The 6010-nt window shown below is 45.2% G+C and overlaps 1 long non-coding RNA gene across 1 annotated transcript; it reads left to right on the top strand.

Moving 5' to 3' along the window:
* Nucleotides 1-2: 2 nt before the first annotated feature.
* On the top strand, nt 3-4248 carry LOC140738418 (uncharacterized). The gene is made up of 2 exons (XR_012101371.1): nt 3-140; nt 3837-4248. It is a non-coding gene; the product is annotated as an uncharacterized lncRNA (long non-coding RNA).
* Nucleotides 4249-6010: the final 1762 nt, after the last annotated feature.

The following is a 6010-nucleotide window of genomic DNA, read 5'->3' on the forward strand; positions in this document are numbered from 1 at the left end:
TTGCGGCGCGGAGCAGTCGCTGAAGCCGCGCTCCCGAAATTGGGACGGGTCGAGCAAAGCAGAAATAATTCAGGCGCAGAACCCGATCCGGAGCTGAACGAAAACTGGTACAACATGCCACCAGATCGATTCTCTAGTCGGTGAGCTAAATAAAGACCTCCCCCGTGTGCCACTTACTGACTCTTTAACGAGCGCACACAATGTCAACCAATGAAAGTTGTGTTCGTTGGTATCCCTGTAGTACTCGGAGCAAGGCGATGTGCGCACCACGGTATTTAGTTGCATTAGTTCCTCGCCCTCTGTCGAGTTTTAAATATCATCCGCGGTGGTTCTCCGGGTAAATCAATAGTTAGTTGTACTTGGCACCAGCCACAAATGAGCTTTAGCATTTACCAACCATGGGCGAAGAAATAGCGGAGAAATAAAGGCGGACATCACAGAGCAGTCTGCTGCTGTCCTCAGTGTTAGGAGCTGTGCGAAGTCACTTTGACAGGAAACTCAAAGAGAGTAGGAATGCTGGAATCTGGGGGCAACACACACACACACACACACACACACACACACACACACACACACACACACACACACACACACCACACACACACACACTCACACACACATTCACTCACACTCTCTCACACACACACTCTCTCACACACACACTCACACACACACACACTCTCTCACACACACACTCTCACACACACTCACACTCTCTCTCTCTCACACACACACTCACACTCTCTCACACAGACTCACACTCTCTCACACACACACACTCATACTCTCTCACGCACACACTCTCTCTCTCACACACACTCACACTCTCTCTCACACACACTCACACTCTCTCACACACACTCTCTCTCTCTCACACACACACTCACACTCTCTCACACACACTCACTCTCTCTCTCTCTCACACACACACACACACACACACACACACACACACACACACACACACACACACACACACACACACACACACACACACACACACACACACACACACACACCTGGAAGGACTCGGCGGGTCAGGCAGAATCTGCGGAGGGGAAATGGACAGGCGACATCCTGCAACTGGTTGCAGGATCTGGACCCGAAACGCCGACTGTCCACCTCCCTGCACCGACGCTGCCCGACCCGCTGTGTCCTTCCTTTTCTGCAGAGTTGCGATGTTGCGTTTTATTCACAAAAGGTTAGATAGACTTCTTTTCCCTCTCCCCTCGTTTTCATCAACTCGTCCCAGGTCCAAGCACTCACTTAGAGACTAGGGGCAATTTGCGGTGGCCAGTTAACCTCTCGGTGCCCATGTCCTTGGGGTGTGGGAGGGAGTTCAGGTCGCAGGGAGGATGTGTAAACAGACAGGGAGCAGTCAGGACACGAATGAACCAGGGTCACCAGCTCTGTGCGGTAGCGTCTCTGCCAGGTGCATCTTTGTACCTTCTTGCCATCACAAGGTGTCAGATGACCTACTGGACAAAGAAAGTACTGAAGCTCAGGTTTTATAGGGCTCAGTCCCTATTAATATCGTAATCACCTGAAGCAGGAGTTCCCAACTTGGGGTCCACGGACTCCTCGCTTAATGTCGTTAGTCCATTGCATAAAAAGTTTGGAAACCCCTGCCTTTAAGTAACTTCATTTTTAACTGTTTCTAACTGATTACTTGCTCCATTAAATTACAAAACTTATAGTTTGCACTAAGGTACTGCTCGGGTGAAAGGAGCCCCCTGTGATGGGCTGCTGTTTATCTCCGAGGTCTTCCTTCTGTGATAGTTGTTCCTGCCTTTGTCACTGCCATGTGTTTGATGTAAATTTTTTTCAAAGGTTCATTTATTATCTAAGTATGTATCCATCTACAACTCTGAGATTTGTCTTTCCCAGATAGCCACGAAAAAAAAGAAAAACCGTGGAAGTTGTTTTTGCATGTTTTCCCCCCTGATCTCCGCAAAGGGAGAGCTGTTTCTATACGTGGGTTCTTTTTCTACTAAACTGACAGATTATTTTTCTCACATTCCCTTACCCCCAACAGACTAGTTGAGCCTCTACCTCCTCGTGAGTGAGTCATAGAGTCACGGAGTCACTTAACATTGTTGCAGGCCCTTCAGCCCGACTTGCCCGTGCCAACCCAGCAAGCAAGTCCCATATGGCCCACGGCCCTTTGGCTGCTTTCTGAGTCACACTCTCAGAACGCAGGAGGAGCTCAGCAGGTCAGGCAGCATCTACGGAAATGAACTATTGGTCGACGTTTCAGGTCAGGACCCTTCTTCAGGACTGGAAAGGAAGGGGAGAGACACCGGAATAAAGAGGTGGGGGAGCTGGAAGGGAAGGAGAAAAGCTAGATTGCGCTTTCTGATTGCTTTCCATTAACTTGAGCTGCAGACATACCATGTTGTCTAGGTTGCACAGTTCCCCATAACAAGAAGAAATAGTTTGCTGCAGTCATGGTCATAGAAAAGAGCAGCACAGAAACAGCCCATCTCATCCATGCCAAACCATTTAAGCTGCCTACTTTCACAGACCTGCATGGGGACCACATCCCTCCATACCCTTACCATCCATGGACCTATCCAAACTGCTCTTAAATGGTAAGATTGAGTTTGCCATGCACCACTTGCACTGGCAGCTCATTCCACACTCTCACCGCCCTCTGAGTGAAGAAGTTTCCCCTCCTGTTCCCCTCAAACTTTTCACCTTTCACCCTTAACCCATGATTTCTGGTTGTCGTCCCACCCAACCTCAGTGGAAAAAGCCTGCTTGCATTTATCCTGCCTACACCCCCTCATAATTTTGTATACCTCTATCAAATCTCCTCTCAATCTTCTACATTCTAGGGAACAAAGTCCTAACCTATCCAACCTTTCCTTATAACTCAGGTCCTCCGGCCCTTGTAAAGTTTCTCTGTACTGTTTCAACATTAGTGACGTGGTAAATGTTGGCAGTTCTCTGAAGAAACCTCAGCATTGATACAATCTAGGCAGAGGTATGACTTTATAGTTCTAAGATCACTGTCCAAGGGTTCAGCCCATTGTCTTCTCGCCTCTCCCTAATGTAGTTACCTTTATAACCGCAGATTCAGAATCACCTAGTTCAGTTGTCTGATTTCACAGTCACCAGGTGCACACATGAAGGTGGCCTCTTTTCCCATCATGCCATGCATGCAGAGAGTTACTCAGTGGCCACACAGCCATACTCCTTTCTCAAACCCCGAAACTTTACTTACTAGAAGGGCAACGCACTTAGGAAGAAAAAGAACCATTGTAAATTACCCCTAGTCATGCAGCACCCTGACTTAGAATTTGCCCCAGTTTTAGTCATATCATCACACAGCGCACAGACAGATACTTTTTTGCCCCACTTGTTCATTCTAATCCAGGTGCCTACCTGGGCTCATCCCATTGCTTATTTTTGATCCACATCCCTCGGAACCTTTCCAATCCACGTACCTGCCCCAAGCTGGGGAATGCCAAGATTTCAGCATAGAACTGCCAACATTTATCTTAAATTAGTGAAGAAATGTCCGGTTTTCTGGCTCTCCTCATTACTGGACTCTAGTGCTGGAGTTTGCTGGAATTCCCCAGGACTTAAGCTGGAAAATTCACTCGCAGAACCTGCGCCAGGTTCCACCTGGGTTTGATACGGGATTCACAAGCTCGTTCCTCGCACCCTTCAAAACCGCCAACACCCCTTTCGCCAAAGGTTATAGGAAGGAGGCAGGAGTGGAGTTGAAAGGGATATTGAATCAGCAATGATAGATGGGCCGAATGTCTTAATTATTGGTTTGTTTTTCCGTCTCTCTGCACATTGAGTGACTGACGGCTTTTTTTTTACAGAGGCACTAGCCTCGGTAGTGTTCAGGACATCTTCAAGGTGCAGTGCCTCAGAAAGGCGGCATCCATCAATAAGGACCTTCGCTGCCCACGTCATGCCCTCTTCTCATTGCTACCATCAGGGAGGAGGTACAGGAGCCTGAAGGCACACACTCAGTGATTCAGGAACAGCTTCTTCCCCTCTGCCATCGGTTTCTGAATGGACATGGAACCCATGAACACTACCTCACTACTTTTTTATTTCTATTTTTGCACGACTTACTTAATTTAACTACTTAATGTGTATGTATTTACTGTAATTCATAGTTTTCTCTCTTTCTCTCTATTCATCAAGTATTGCAATGTACTGCTGCCACAAAGTTAACAAATCTCACAACATATGCCAGTGATATTAAACTTGATTCTGATTCTGAAATTGGTTCTTTGTTTGTGGTTGCCTGTTAGGAGACAAATCTCAGGGTTGTATAATGTATACATACTTTGGTCGTAAATGTTCTTTGAACTCTGAACTATCTAAGAATCTTTTAAATTTCCCGAATATATCTGCCTCAACTGCCACCTCTGGCAATGCACTTCCCACTCTCTGTATATTAAAAAAAACTATCTCTGACATGCCTCCTATACTTTCCAACGGCCACGCTAAAATTATGCCCTCTCGTTTCCACGCTGGGGAAAAGGTAGCGGTTCAATCTATCTTAGGTTGTTTTAGGTTTTCCAATCAAACTGAATTGCCGAGTCTGTTGCAGGAATATATGATCAGTGGCTGTCAGTGGGAGTGGACTGTTTTCTTTTGGAAGTCAGAATTTTCTTAACAAATACAGGCACCGCCAAATCAACAGCGAGGTACTATACACAGCGTTTAAAATATGCGCTTGATGTGTTAATAATTGATCAATGGTCATGAATATATGTAACAGATTTTGCTATTTCGTTACTCCAGACAGAAGCAACAATGTATGCTTAAAACAATAAACACAGTAACAAAGTTTTTACAGAACTTGTTGGGAGCTATGACTCCAGAGCTTCAGAAGGCTTCAAGTTTACAGGATAATATGCTGTGTTGTTAAGAAAGTGGTTAGAATGTTATAAGTTAGCACCAGGAGATTTGAAAACAATGCTTCATTTATAAAGGGCATTGATGAGATCACATCTAGAGAACAGTTTGCAGTCCTGGTCTCCTCATTTAAAGGAGGTACAGTCAGTGGCCACTTTATTCGGTAGAGGAGGTACCACTGAGAGATATTCTGAATGTTCCTGGTCTTCTGGTGCTGCAGCTCATTCACCTGAAGGTTCGACTTGCAGACCACTGTTGTAACTGCTATGCTGAACATCCCAGGAGATCAGCGGTTGATGAGATACTCAAGCCACCCCATCTGGCACCAGCAATCATTCCATGGTCAAAGTCACCTAGATCGCATTTGTTCCCCCATTCTGATGTTTGATCTGAAACCTTTCCAACCGTGTCTGCATGCTATTATGCATTGCGTTGCTGCCACATGATTGGCTGATTAGATACAGTATTTATGTGAACAAACAGGTGTACGGGTGTACCCAATAAAGTATATGTTAGAAATAGAGATTTAGTAGGCTAATTTTAGGTTGCTTTATAAGAAAAAGTTAGGTAAGGTAAACACGTGTCCATCGGATTTAGAAGAGGGAGAGCATTTGATCAAACTATATAAGATTCTGAGAGGTAGTAAGAATCTCCACAGAGTGGATACAGAGATGATGTTTTCTTTTGGAAAATCTAGATCTAAGGGTCACTATTAAACAATAAGGGGTCACCACTGAAAATAGAGATAGAGTGAATCATTTTCCTCTTGAGGATTGTAGGTATTAGAATAATAGATACTTGATAAACACGAGGGTGAGAAGTTATGCAGGGTAATCAGGAATATAAAGTTGAGTTACAGCAAAAAAAGACCACAATCTTAATGAATGGCAGAGCAGACTAGAAGGGCCAAATGGCCTACTTGTGCTCTTTATTCATATTTTTGCATTGATATATGTGAAAATCCGAGCATAAGGGAGACTGGCTAGGAAGTGTCAACTCTCCTGGGTACGGTGATATGGATGAAGGTCTCAAAGAGCAGATGGTTTGTGGGGGTGGCAACAATGGAAGGCGATGCCTTGACCATGTGGTCAGATGTATGAAATCAAGAATGTGAATATATGGA

The sequence above is a fragment of the Hemitrygon akajei genome, chromosome 14 (genome assembly GCF_048418815.1).
Source record: "Hemitrygon akajei chromosome 14, sHemAka1.3, whole genome shotgun sequence".
Taxonomy (NCBI): Eukaryota; Metazoa; Chordata; class Chondrichthyes; order Myliobatiformes; family Dasyatidae; genus Hemitrygon; species Hemitrygon akajei.